At 27.7% G+C, this 15,313-nt stretch overlaps 1 protein-coding gene and 2 long non-coding RNA genes across 8 annotated transcripts in view; 1 reads left to right on the top strand and 2 right to left on the bottom strand.

Annotated features, from left to right (window-relative positions):
- LOC129905136 (protein bunched, class 2/F/G isoform) overlaps positions 1-15,313 on the bottom strand; it is a 232,052-nt gene that overhangs the window by 19,637 nt on the left and 197,102 nt on the right. The gene's annotated exons all lie outside the window — the stretch shown is intronic.
- On the bottom strand, positions 886-1,817 carry LOC129905138 (uncharacterized). The gene is made up of 3 exons (XR_008770551.1): positions 1,257-1,817; positions 1,104-1,173; positions 886-1,040 (listed from the first exon to the last, which is right to left on the bottom strand). It is a non-coding gene; the product is annotated as an uncharacterized LOC129905138 (long non-coding RNA).
- LOC129905137 (uncharacterized) lies at positions 1,857-2,754 on the top strand. Its single transcript, XR_008770550.1, has 3 exons — positions 1,857-2,417; positions 2,501-2,570; positions 2,633-2,754. It is a non-coding gene; the product is annotated as an uncharacterized LOC129905137 (long non-coding RNA).

Genomic DNA, 15,313 nt, shown 5'->3' with positions numbered 1-15,313 from the left:
GCAAGGCCGTTGAGATTGCTTCGAGTAGCTAAAAACAAAAAGCTTTTGCGCGAGCCACGATCAATAATAACAAGGAATGGAAAATTACCCAAATGGTTTGAAAGTTCTTGAGACGTTCGGTTGGTTGTTGGTTGACGTTGTTGCATGGCATAATGGCGGGCTGTGTGCTGCACAAAGTCCAATCAACTACCTAATCGTGAAAGAACAATAATAAAGATCTGTTTCCTGATAATATTCCTGTCTCATAATAATATCTTGATCAAATAGAAGACAAGTTGATTTCGAAAAAAAATGTGTTTTCGTATGTTTACGAAAATTTCTTGCACGAACTTCTCACCTCATTTTAGAAACATTTTTGGATTGTGCTAAATGCGTGTTGACTCAACTTTGTTTTGATCGTGTTTTTTGATGTTTTTGTTTGTTTTTGTCTGGCAAACATTGAAAGCGCAAGTGTGTGATAGGTTTTTTCAGGAATTCTCCAGTATAGTCTCACATGTGGGTTTTTTTTTCTGTTTTTCTGTTATTCTACATGAATTGAATGGTATTTTCAAAACAAGCCTATTTCTAGTATTTATTTGTGTTGGGTTCTATTTTGGAACAATGCCAGACAGTGTGGAATATTTTTCAGTAACGAATCGAATCATTCACAAGCAGCAGAATGTTGTTTGTGAGTTGGCTATGCTTGTTCCAATTTTTTGACAAAAAACAAAACAGAACTGTAAATTTCACTTAATATAATAAATTTGGTGGAAAATAAAATAAAAACCAACACACATCTGCCGGAAAAAATAGCATGGTTTTGGGTTATTTTTAATTAATTATTTTTTGCTTCTGAAGAATTTTTTTCAAAACAAAAATACAACAAATATTATTGTATACATAATATGTTAAATTTGACCAATTTTTTGGATTAAATATTCCACTGTAGTTAGGCTGTTTTGGTCTATATAGAGCAAATGCGAATAAAAACAAGTTCTATCCCATTATTTTCCCAACGTTTCGTAAGTATTTCTTACTTCATCAGGGGTAATTTATTCAATCTATTAATATAATGTTGATTTAGTTACATTTAATACAATTAATTATTTTTTTTCCATTCTTACTTAATAATTCAAAACATAATACATAATTTGCTTCCCTTCCGCTCCTATTGCATATGTCCCGGAGACGGCACTGACACAAAATTGAACATAAAAAAACAAATGTAAATATAAATGCAAGAACAACTAAGCAAAAATAAATAAATTAAAACTAACAAACTCAAATATGACAATTAACACTTATATCACAGCTGGGTATCAGGTACTTTAATTAAATTGCTACAGCATAGCTTTGTTTAATGCTATCGGTGTCTTCTTTTGTGTTCATCGTTCTCTTTATTTGTTGTTGGATTCTAAGACTCTCCAGAGTTAATCTTGTGTTAAGTTTGCTCTCTTTATCTAGTATTTTTACATTTTTGAAGTCCACCGTGTGTCCGCTTGTTGTTATGTGCTGTGAAAGCCCTGTTGTCTCTTTATGTTTTCTTATATCAGCTTCGTGTTCCGCTAATCTCGTTGCTAAATTTCTCTTAGTTTGACCTATGTATACTAGATCACAGTTTTCATTATTTTTTCCATTGCATTTAATTTCGTAGACTACATTATGTTGTTGTTGTTTTTGTATTTTAGATTTTGTGTTTGTAAATATTGGTTTAAGTGTGAGATTTGATTTATATGCAAATGATATATTTTCTTTTTGTATAATTCGATGTAAGCTTCTGTTGTCAGTGAGCTTGGGCACATATGGTACCGAGAAAAACTTTTTTGTATTGTTGTTGGTTATTGTTATTGTATTATTGTATAATACAATAACAATAACCAACAACAATACAAAAAAGTTTTTCTCGGTACCATATGTGCCCAAGCTCACTGACAACAGAAGCTTACATCGAATTATACAAAAAGAAAATATATCATTTGCATATAAATCAAATCTCACACTTAAACCAATATTTACAAACACAAAATCTAAAATACAAAAACAACAACAACATAATGTAGTCTACGAAATTAAATGCAATGGAAAAAATAATGAAAACTGTGATCTAGTATACATAGGTCAAACTAAGAGAAATTTAGCAACGAGATTAGCGGAACACGAAGCTGATATAAGAAAACATAAAGAGACAACAGGGCTTTCACAGCACATAACAACAAGCGGACACACGGTGGACTTCAAAAATGTAAAAATACTAGATAAAGAGAGCAAACTTAACACAAGATTAACTCTGGAGAGTCTTAGAATCCAACAACAAATAAAGAGAACGATGAACACAAAAGAAGACACCGATAGCATTAAACAAAGCTATGCTGTAGCAATTTAATTAAAGTACCTGATACCCAGCTGTGATATAAGTGTTAATTGTCATATTTGAGTTTGTTAGTTTTAATTTATTTATTTTTGCTTAGTTGTTCTTGCATTTATATTTACATTTGTTTTTTTATGTTCAATTTTGTGTCAGTGCCGTCTCCGGGACATATGCAATAGGAGCGGAAGGGAAGCAAATTATGTATTATGTTTTGAATTATTAAGTAAGAATGGAAAAAAATAATTAATTGTATTAAATGTAACTAAATCAACATTATATTAATAGATTGAATAAATTACCCCTGATGAAGTAAGAAATACTTACGAAACGTTGGGAAAATAATGGGATAGAACTTGTTTTTATTCGCATTTGCTCTATATAGACCAAAACAGCCTAACTACAGTGGAATTATTGTATACATTTATCATGAATGCTAAGTTTTTTATCGTTTTTCGAGGAAATATATATGAATAGCACTTGCGGAAACAATACTTTTCTGACAGCTGATTTTAATTCATTCATAATATTTGTTTATCACATTCCCATATTAAAGTGTCAATACCAGAAAAAAATAAGCGCAAGGTTGTGTTTTTAGATGGATGTTTTACTGTCCATATTTCTAAATATTTTGAAATTTAATTTAAATTTAATTTTCTCTTGCTGGAAATATTTTAGTTTTCCGTAACTTGTTCTGCTACCGTAAACGAAATAATTCCTTGGTGGAAAAAAAAACCAAACCCAATTCCCTGATATTTTTTTTATCATAATATGAACGAATTCTAAAGAAGATACCTACATTATTTCAACATCATTCTGGTACTCCGAGTTCGAATTGTGGGTATTTTGAATCTAATAAGAATGACTTTGTTTTCTTGCATTAAATTGGGGGGCCTCTGTATCTTGCCTAATAGGGTAAGTTTTCAGAGCCTAAAAAATGATTTAAGCTAGCAAAGCAACCAGGTTCGGAGTCATTTATAACATCTCCTTTTGTAGTTCTTGGCAAGGCTGACAGAATCTTTTAGGGGCAGAGTCGACTTTGATAAATTTTGGAGCTAAAAATAGCAGCATTCAAAAATAGTCCACAAAAATCATGCAATTTTCTTTTGTATGAGATTTTTTTAAATCTGTTATAGGATGCTTTAATTTTAAAAGCCAAATTTTGAAAAATCAAGGCAAGGTTTGGCGATAAATAACCGACTTTTGCAACGCTGGTTCTTGGAGCGAAAATGAAAGACACAAACATTGTTATACGGATTTTTTCGTAGGGTTGAATTCGTAAAATATGATTTTTTTTTTAAACACGTATTTTCGAGTGGTTTCTTATTTGAAGGGATTTTTGAAAGTTTGTAAAAAAATCTAAAACTTACAGGACTGATAGGTCAGATTGATTAACAAACGTGTGCAAATAAATTGAATTTCTAAATTTTTTTCCTAGAAAACTAGGTAATTTGTGTTGCCCAATTTTTTTTTGGATTTTTTAGGTATTTTTTTGAGATATTTTCAAAAAATTTCCTAGTACATTTCGTTCATAGACAAATTCATTTTTCAAAGGCAAAAGTTTGCTGAGGTTTTTAGGATATTCCTATCCCTCTACTTTTTTTTAATTTTATAGAGTGCCTTGATGTATTAGTTTTGAAAGCGAACTTAGGTTTTGATTTGAATATGTTTCAATGGAAAATCTATTTTTGGATTTCGAAGATCCGAGGGAGTTCAAAATTTTAAATTGATGTCCGTATTTTCGTCATCAAACTGATATTTTAAGCCTTTTGGGTGTTATCTTTGTTTCAGCTGCACTTTATTTATATTTCATTGAAAGAAAACGGCATAATTGCAAATTTAAAACAAAACTGCGTCAAACATGACTTATGGCTATACACGTGCGTCCTACTGCGCTTACTCTGTGTGGCCTACGAGCATACAAATTCAAACAATAGAATTAATACTTATATGTTCTGTTCATGACGAATTCTATGTAGAATCACACATTGCCGTTATTCAAAATGGCATAATACTGACATACATACATATAAATTAAATATATTTACCATCAATGGTGGCGCATTAATTTACGTACATACATTATGAAGGAAAAAAAAAAAAGATGTATAATATACATATTTTTTTATATTTTTTATTTGCAGATATACAGAATGAAACATTCAACGATATATTATTACCCAGCAAAAAAAAATATTCTCTTTTCCCCAGCAAAAAAAAAAAAAACATTATTTTATCAAAACAAAAGAATTATTATTTATTTTTTATGCAAAGTTATAATAATTGTTTTTAAAATGAAACGCGTGTATATCAACATCAAGGGCATTCTGCCAAAATTATTTATTATGAGCTAAAAAAAATTCTCAGGCAGATGGACTTAAATTTATTAGAACCTAAACACTATACACGCAATCCTAATAATTTTGTATCTTTTTTTTTTATTTTTATTTCAAAGAGCAAAACAAAAATGTATACAAACAATTAAATTTAGTTTGTGGAAAATTTAAATTTTTATTTCATAAAAATGAAAACAAACAAGGGAGAGTCGACGACGGGCAGTGCGGCACGAGAATAGTGCGCATATTTAGTATTTTCATTTATATATATCTTGAAGATTTTAATTGAACATTTTTATGTTGTGAAAAAGATCTTTATAGATTCAAATGAATAAAAAAAAAAAATAAACAAATAGAAGAAATTTCAATTTGTTTCAATTAATTAATAAAATTGTACTTCTGTTGATAGAATATTCCTAGACATGAGGATGTAAATATTTAATTTAAATTGATGAAGAGTTATTTTTTGTTTTTTAATTTATAAGACTTACTCTGATCTTTGGATTTTAAATATACAAACTTTATTCAATAAATAAATGAAATCATTTAGATTGTCTTACCTGGAAAGAAAAAGAAATAATTCAAATTAATTTTTTGTTAGAATTTAATAAAACAATATAAGATCTATTAATATTTTTAATAATAGAGTTTAAAAAAAAATTACTTAAATAATTTATACCGTTATTTATAATTTATTCGTATATTTATAAAGTCGATCAAAAAGGTTAGGAAAAGTAAGACATTCGATGCCTAAAAATTTATCTCTTTGGTTGAAATTAATGAAAATACTATAGTGAGTTATAAATAGAACACTATTAACATACATATACAACAAATTAGAACATAACTAAAATGTCGCTTGAACTGTTCGCAAATCACGGCAACATTATGGTCTATCTTGGTAACGCAGTAGTTTTTTTTTAAAGAAAATATTGTTTTTCAAGAGCATCAGTCTCATGATATTGAGAAGAAGTTCTCGAACATTTTGTCAATTTTTGTAAAAATATTTTACATTGAATAAAATGTTAACTACCCTGCGTTACCATACGAAAAATAACTTAAGAAGTTACTAAAGTTTAATTTAATGTACATCATTTTGTTTTTCTGTAACCCTAAATAAATGATAGCCAATGGTCAGCAAGACAAATTAGAAGTTCCACAGTCAGTGAAAGAGGTGTGAGTGTTAATTGTGTTACCACTGAGTTACCGCATTTGAGAGATAAGTATTAAAAAAAAAATTGTCGTTCTTACACAGAGCTTTGAAATTATACAGATATTAACAACTGCATTACTGCTCCACGTTACTTTTGAGGAGTAACGCAGGTTTTTTATTTGTAACGCAGTTGTTTTAGATCTTTTTTTAAGTAATTATATTCAACAATTCATATAAATTATTTGTATTTAGCTTATTGTGAAATGTATTAAGCACCCTTGCAAAATTATACTATAATTATGAACTAATAGCAATACAACAAGCATTTGTTACTGCGTTACTTTCTGTCACCAGTTTTTTTCCATATTTTGTATGGGATTTGGGCTTCAGGTTACATAAACCTGTATTAACTTCATGCGTCCCTATTCATCATAAAGTTGCCGATTCTTACTCTATGAACTAATTTATTGGTTTTTTGCTCCGTTTTTAGAAAAGTTGAAGTTTGTAAGTTAATTTTTGGTAACGCAATGATATAAACTAAACACAAAGAATATTTGATTAAAATTAATGTTTCCATGACTATACGTTATGGGTATCTTACGTTGTTGCTATAGCTTTAAATTTCCATGTAATAGAGCTTAATTATATGTTTTTATAAATCGCTTTAAATATTATTATATCATAGATCAAACTAGGAATCAAAAAGGATTTTGGCACAAGCACTATTTTTCTCATAAGTAACATAAGCTAAAAAACAATTAATTTTATTACTGGCTCTACACTACAATATTCATTTTTTATAAGAGGAAATATTTTTGTCTATTTTTCGGAATTTGCGTTTTAAAAATGGTTCGATATTTTAAGCGTAAAAAAGATTGAACGAAAAATTTTCAACTTTTTGAATAATAAAAATGAAAATTTAATTTTAAATAAAAAGAAAGTGTAAAAGTAAAAGAAATAAAATCTCATCTGTTGCAAAATAAAAAAAGAAATATAAAAAATAGTACTTAAAAATCGAACAATAACCTTACTGAGAAATACACAAAGTTGGCAAATATTGCAGTGATGAACTTTGTTTAAAACAAAACAAAAAAAGAAAATAAATAAATTACGGAAGCCGTTACACTCGCAGATTAAGTTAAAACATTTTTATGTTTACAAAAATTTTAATGTCTTTAATGATTAAATCTGCCTTTTTTTTTGATATTGAACTTTTGTTTGTTCTTTAAATTTAAAATTGAAATAAATAAAATCCTTGGTATAAAGGAAATTGCCTTGTTAAATAAATTTTACACATGTTCTATTTTTATAAAAATTTTTTTTTTAACGACATTTTGCAAATTTAAAATCTTCCTTCTTTTTCATGCTGTTGCATAGTCACAAGTCGAAGGCCATGCGGAAGTTGTAAGTCAATTTAAAGAAATTTAATTTTTTTTTCAACAAAGAGAGAAAAACATTCTACATTAATTAACTTTCACCCACAAATCATTAAAAATTTATATATCCTTAATTTAAATTTTAAAAATGTTTTAATTAACTTTTATAAAAAGGCTCTGAAAAGTTGCCAGAATAGGTACATTATGATGTTTTTAAATGCAAATTGTCCAAAATAAATATTTTTTAATTTCAATACTAATTGAAAATTCGATCAAGTGAAAATTTTCACAAAAAATAATAAATAAATCAATCAAAAATATTATTAAACTATAAAAATTATCATGTTTATAATTTCGAAAGCAGAAAAGAAAATTTAGGGTAATTTGTGATTTGGGGCCAAGTATTTTGTTGACAATTTATCAACTAGAATGTAGTTTGCCAAAAAAAAAACTTTATGACTTGAATCACCTTGGCCAGTTTGTTAACATTTGGCGAAGTAGGAAATGTTCTGACAAAGAGCACGTTTTATTGGGACAACTTTTAGGCATTTTCTTATATTTATTTTGCTTTCCTTTTTTTAGTTTGCGAAATAGAATTTAGGGGCTTGTTGTGGATTTAGAAGAAAAATAAATAACTAAAGGTGACTAAAGACTAATTGAATTCGTTCGAATTCGGAAGAATGTTTGGACCTAACCTTAATTATTCGTGATTAAAATTAGTATCTTGAGTTGTCGTGCAAGTTTCCACGTAACCATTGTTTATAAGCAAGTTCTTACGTCTCATTGTAACATTTTTCTTATTTCAAGTGAACAAAAAATTCTATAAATAAAATTTCTTAAAAATCTAGTTGTATGTAGGTACCAGTACCTACGTAAGAACTGTGCTAAATAGATTTTCTTTTTCGACAAAGAACACACCCAACAAACGGCATCACGATGAAAAACTCATTTGTAAGACGAAAAATTAAATTTACACCTTGGATTGTGATACATAAAAATATTCATGAGAAAAAAAAAAGAGAAAAATGTCGCATGCATTTTACGTTTTAATCAGCATCTTGCATCAGGTGGTGCAAAAATTTAGTAAGTTTTCAAATGAAATTGAAAGGTGATTTCATTTTTAATTAAAAACTAACAAGAAAACTTTTATATGTCTTTTGTATGTGGCCTTGGATTCGAATGGTCTCAAATGTGAATGATGATTGGGGTGTTGGTCATGTGTTTTGGCAATAAAATGTCGGAACTTACATTTTCTCAATGTAACGAATAATAGAATTTTAGTGGGTGTAAGAAGTGATTCGATTCCTTGTTGGAAATAATTTAATGGGTGTGTTATTTCGAATATAGAAGGACTTAGACCCGTAACGAATGTTAGAATTTAAGGAATCAATTAATTCTTTTGTTTGTAGAACTCATAAAGGTAATTTCTTATCACAATAAAGAATTGCCATTCACTGATTTTACTTTGTAGTTCAACTATGTACCTATCAACTATGTAATCAATCAATCAAAGCCAACAAATGTGACATCAGAATAAAATAATAAATGTAATCCTTTTCCAAGCAAAATTCACCACTTTAAAAAATAAATTTATTGATTTGCAACTCAAATTCATCCCTTTGCAAATCAAATTCATCTCCAGTAATTACATATATTTTTTTACATCTTACCCAAATTCTCATAATTTGATATTTTTTCTCATAAAATAAGTTTGAAAATTGTTCCTGACACACAAAAAGGAAATTTGATTTGAAAAATTTAAATTTGGTTTGCAAATCAATAAAAAAAAAACAAAAATTTAAGGAAAATCAAAATGTGTTCTTCTTGTTATTCTTGTGTTTTTGGTTCCTATTAATATTTAAATGTTCAATACATTGCGTTTTAGACCTGTTAACATTCAAGTATTTCGATAACGTTACGTTCCAGCGAAATTTTGACTTCATGTTCGGAAGCAGCAAACAAAAATTCCTTAAAAAAGTTCTATTTTCGTTGCAGACCAGTGGTGGTGTTATTAATCAACACCAGTTATTCCTATGTACGTGACTTTTTTTCTGAATTTAAAATATATTTCTATGTAGGCTTGAGGTTTTTTTCTAATACAAAAAATTAAAAATTTGTTCAAACAAAAAACAACTAAAAATTTGTCAATGTTGATTGTATTTGGTGAAAAAGGCTACGAGTACTTTTCTTTTCTAGGTTTGTCTTAAATCATTGTTAAAAGATTTATTTTTTTTTTAAAGAAAAGTAAGGGCTCTTTAATTTTATTAATTTATTAAATAATAACTATAACGTCTAGTACACCTTTCAATCATAAGATTAGGAATTTATAAAAAAAAAAACCTAATCAAAATTAAAAAGAAACAAATAAAATTCGAATAAAAACAGTGGAAAGGTTTCAATATTTCAATCAACAAAATAATTTCCTAACTTCCCTGTGTTGATTAAACAAAGTGATCCTCAAAACAAACCTTGAAGATTTCTATCAATATTTTTACTATATTTTGTTGTTATCACACATTTACTGAGTGATATTCTACAATTGTTTATTTTGTTTTTGGGGTGGAATATTTTTGTTTTTGTATTTTAAAATTAAAAAGAAATCAACCCACTCCCACCTAATGCAACAAAAATATAAAAATATACAAATAAACAAAATGAAAAAAATAAACAAATCAGCCTTCAGACTCTTTATGATGTGTTAATTCGGTCGATAAAAAAAGCAGTTCCATAAGGCAACAACACTATAAAAACTTATAATTTATTACTTGATTTGTGTATTAATAAAATTGTACATTTCATTTTATTCTAGAAAATTAATAACACAGATTCATGTTTTAATGTGAAGGCGGGCGGCACTTCACTTAAAATGCATTTTATATTACATTTATATGGGAATTACGTAAGAAATGAAGAGTAGGTGCGTATGACGTCAGTCGTTTACAACTCTTTTTGGTTTGGCATCATGTTTCTATAAACGATCGATGGCATATCTAATCATAAAAGCTTTCTAATTTATTGAACAAATTCATTGTAATTATAGAAAAAAGTCAGGATTTGGTATTTGATGTTGATCTTGTATGCCCACTTCTTTTATTTCTGCATCACTAATTGTAAGTGTGACGTTAATGACGTTTTATTGCCCATAAAAAAAGCTAAAACAAAAAAATTGAATTTACAATTCATAATTTGTTAAGAAGCCGCAATGTAATAATTTTCTTAGTCATTCAAAAAATATACACAAGTTTTCCTCGTGTGTTTGCTGAATAAGTTTATTTGTAATATTGTCATGGGGAATGCATGGGAAAGGTGATTTTGTTTTTTTTTTTGTATTTGAATGAAGGAGGAGTACAAAAAAAAACGACACGTCAGTGCAAAGTTCGAAGCGGTCTATATGCTAATTAAACCACTTGACATGCGAACTTGACGCATCGCACTCACTGTCAACTGACAACTTAAGTTAGTCATCAAAGGTACCTACTCTATACTCGACTTGTATTCTATAGGGAACCACTACCACACATAATAATAATAATAAGGACACTTTTGACATTTTTTTTTTGCCATTTGTTTGTTTGTGGATTAATTAGCTGACGCTGACAGACAGATGTTATTGCCACTGCAAATAAGCAGAAATATGTAGGTGGAATAAGACATATAGGTAGGACAGAAATAGAAGAACATGATTCTTGGACAATAACTTTTGATTGAAGAGTAGAAAAATTGCAGAGGTAAATTAGAATAAAATTATTTTATATTTGTTATAGATATGCTAATTGGGTTGGGGTCTTGTGGGAATTTTCAAGTTATAGAGGGACATTGTGAGTTTAATCTAGTTTGACGTTGGTTTTCGTTTTGTAATAAATGGAAATAATTGTTTGTATTGAAAGATAAAGACAAAGACAGGTAGCAACAAATTGATATGCAAAATTTATTCATTCTATTTACTGCTATTATATTTGACGGTATTTAAATTTATCGGAAAAAAGGGAAAAGCAAACAAATTGCGAAAATGTCTTTTCATTTGCCATGTTTTTTTTCTAAAAAATATATAGTTTGATTGAAGCTCAGGGCTAAAAAAATGCATTTGAAACTAAAAACAAAATATTTAGGTAGGTATTGCGAATAAAAAAAATGTAATTAAAAAAAAATTTATTGCAATTGAAAAATATTTGCATTCAAAAAAAATTTGTATTGCCACTGAAAAATATTTGCATTGAAAATAAAAAAAATTGGATTGAAAATAAAATTTGTATTTCAAATAAAAATATTTTGCATTGAAAAAAAATGTCTGCATTGAAAAAAAAATTCAATGCATTTTGCATTAAATTTTGAAAGCATTAAATTTTTTTTTAATATTCGTCGAATTTCTAACAATTCTGACTATTTGACCATATTAGCTATTTTAACTATAACATTGAAGATTTAATTTAATGTGTGGTCAAATATTCAAAATTGTAGGAAATTCGACGAATATTAAAAAAAATTGATGTACCCATTTTGCATTGATTTTTTTTTCAATGCAAAAAATTTTATTTGCAATAAATTTTCTTTAATGCAAAATATTTTTATTTGCAATAAAAAATTTTTTCATGGTCAAAACGATGTTTTAGAAATAATTCGCCAAAAATCAGCATGAAAGGTATTTGACATAACGTTTATGTTATAAGAGATCAAAAATAAAATAACTCGACACGTATCTGCCATATTTTTTGATTTAACTTAGTTTTTTGGCTTCTGTTTTTTTTTAGAAAAATTACAAATTTTTACTTTTGAATGGCATAACATTTTTTTTTTTAAATTTTTTATAAAAAAAATTTATTTATAAAAAAAAAAATAACTCTAAGGATTTTCAATTTTTTTTCTAAAAATTCTTTGGTAGGTATACATTTTTTTTTTATTTTTGCTTACACAAAAGTGGTCTTGCATTTATTCTTTTTAATTTTTTTTTTTTTTAATAGGTATTTGAATCTCTTGAAAATCTTCCTTTTTTCTTTTACATCTGATCTGTACTCTTTTTATTTGTTCTTGCTCTTTTTTTATATTCTGCAACTAGACTAGCAATCGCAATTGGCACCATAATGAGTTAAAATGTACCCCAGGGCGATATATTAAGGGTTTTTAAAAGCAAAATATCGTTGATAACTGGCAAACCACTCACATCGTAAAAGATGTTTATATTGAAAATGGACCTGCACAATGCACAAAGATGCCAAATTTTGTTTTGTGTTTTTTGTCATTATACATTCAAAACACACATTAAAAAAGTTATTTCGTAAGCCCACCACAAATCTATAAACTTAAATCATGAGATAAATAATTATATCTTTTCAAGTGGGTTGTAGTGTATCAACAAGTATCAAATTATGATTTGTATAGTGTATTCTATTAAAATCCTATTTCAAGATTAACAATAATCAACATAAGCTAAATAGTGTTCAAAATTTTGCTCCGAACAAAAAAATTATAATCAATTTATTTTCCGTAAACAACAAAAAGATTAAAAATGTTAAATTTTTATCAATTTAAATGCTTTTTCCTACTACAAAGTAAAGCTATTAGATTTTATTATTCAAATATTTTAATTAATTTTTATATTATGGAGCGACAAGTTGTGCGGCAGGCATTTTATTATCATCATCAACAAAGTGGACACCCTCTTATTGTTTTTGATTGTTAATTTTGATTATAATAAAAAATAAAAAGCGTGCTGTCCCATAATTTTCGATAACGTGGTAAATACATACGTCAGTAAAATAAAATAGTCGTTTGTTTGTAGAATTAAAAGTGTCAAACAATAAAGTAATACATAATTTATATGGACATAGAATTTTATATTATTTAATAGTCCACGCGAAACTGGTTCTTAAATATTTATGAGTTTCTTTCATCATTCAACCAGTTTCTTATCAAACTTGAAAAAATTTGTTCAAGATAGTACCAACCCTTACCACTGCCTAATTTAATCTTATTTTTTTTGTACAAGAAATTAGTGTAAGATTAATTTTCATAATTCCGTGGTTATAGTTCGAGGTTGTTAAAATTTTCACACGCAGCAATATTATCAAAAAAACAATGTTTTTATAGCCACGAACAAATATGTGGCTTTGTTATCGTCTAAGTCTAGGTCTCTCTAAGTCTGTTTTCCCTGAAATGCGTTCAGAATGTCAACAATCTTAATGATAATATTTCTTGATATTTTTTTTTTCATTTCATTTGTTAGCTTAACCTATTTCCATGGATTTGTATTCGACAAACAAAAACATTGACTCCAAATAGACCATGGAACCATTAGCAAGTTTTTCTTTTTTTTTTGTTATTGTTGATTGTTTAATCCAATTTTTAATCATTTATATGCTGCACTTGGTATAGTTTTGTGTGTTAGATAAATGAAACTGGTATTTACAATTTTTTTTTTTTGTAAACAAAAAGTGCACCTAAACAATGTATGTCTGCGTACAAGTATTTATTCAAAACTTTAAAACGATAACGTAATAATATTCAAAAGAAACCAAAAAAAAACTCGGAATCAACCAGTTTAACTGGTAAATTGTTGATGATATTTTAATTTATGTCAAATCAAGTGCATATGATTTTTCAGACTGGCGCTTAGGCAACTTTTTTTTTGTTTTTCTCCTTTCAACAATTGGCACGTGTTTGGGGATGGACACAATTTAAATGTTTCTCTCTTCTAAGGCAAAATGAAAAAAAAGTAAAAGGAAAAAATATTTATTGAAAAAACGAGTTTTAAACATGAATATTATATATATTTAGCATATGTAAACATGTAGACTGTTTTTTTTTTTTTTTTTATAAATTTTAACTAAACAAACAAAAAATAAAAATAAAATGAAAACAAAACTTTGTGTGTGACATTAAAATCCATCTGATAACAAAAAAAAGAAGATACAAATCAAGACTTTGTACTTTGCAGATGAAATAACAGCCACAGCCAATAAAATTCATAAGAAAAAAATAAAAACAAAATAATAAAACAAGTTTGTGAGAGCTTTGCACAGTCATTTATGTATGTAGGAACGATTTTTGAAAGAAAAAACGAACTTTTTTAAGCACTTTGTACATAAGAAAGGTTAAAAGTTATCGACTTGAGAGTAAAAAATAATCTTTTTAATGCGAAATTTTTGAAAATCAAAATAATCCAAGGTTAAGTGTTCCTGACGAAATATAAATGAGACCATGAACTGGAACGAATATCCTTAGTCTGCTGTAAATGTCGATGGCATCATCAATTCAAGAGTTTGTTTTCTATGAAATAGGCTATGCAATATACCAAAAATTAAGTATAGATGAAGGAAGGTATTGAATGTTTTAAGTTTGTTTTGGACTTCAAGTTTAATATTATATTTTTACTTTATAAGAGAAATTCAGAATAAAATATCAAATGTCACACCCGTAACATTAATATTGTCACACCTGTAACAGTTTTATAATAAATATTTTTGATAATTTTGTTCCATCGTTTTGTTTCAAATATTAAATCATTTATGGAATTTTTGTTTTCACCTTAAATAATTAGGTATTTTTTTAAAAGTCACACCCGAAACACAATAATATTGGATATTGATACTAAATCATATAATAGTTTCGGGCGTGACACATTCTGCATTTCGAATGTGACGAGAAGAAATTTTTGTATGAAGATGATCAAAAATACATGTTATGAGAACTAACATATTTAAGACGAGCTATATAAATCCATGTCCCGTCACGGTCCGCCAAACTCTTTTGTTTGTGCAGGATGATCATGGAAAATTCTAGCTGCTCCGTCAAAATCGGCCAAAACATCACTGAAACCTTTGATGTCGAGAAAGGTTTACGACAAGGCGATTCGCTATCATGACACCTCTTTAAGATCGTAATTGAATCAATTGTGTGCAACTCATAAGTCAACAGCAGTGGCACAATTTTTCAACTTCTGGGCTTATGCGGCTTCATTTAAATCACTTAGTGCCTGAAATTCTGAAATAATTATTCGATCTTAGGATCAGCCAATTCAAGTCGGAGGAGTAGAAATATTATCGAAAGGAAATAATGAAATACCTATATGTTTTTTGCTAAATAATGCAAATGAACTAATTAATGGATT

This window comes from Episyrphus balteatus, chromosome 1 (assembly GCF_945859705.1).
Source record: "Episyrphus balteatus chromosome 1, idEpiBalt1.1, whole genome shotgun sequence".
In the NCBI taxonomy this organism is placed as follows: Eukaryota; Metazoa; Arthropoda; class Insecta; order Diptera; family Syrphidae; genus Episyrphus; species Episyrphus balteatus.
This window is presented reverse-complemented; position numbering and strand designations above follow the sequence as displayed.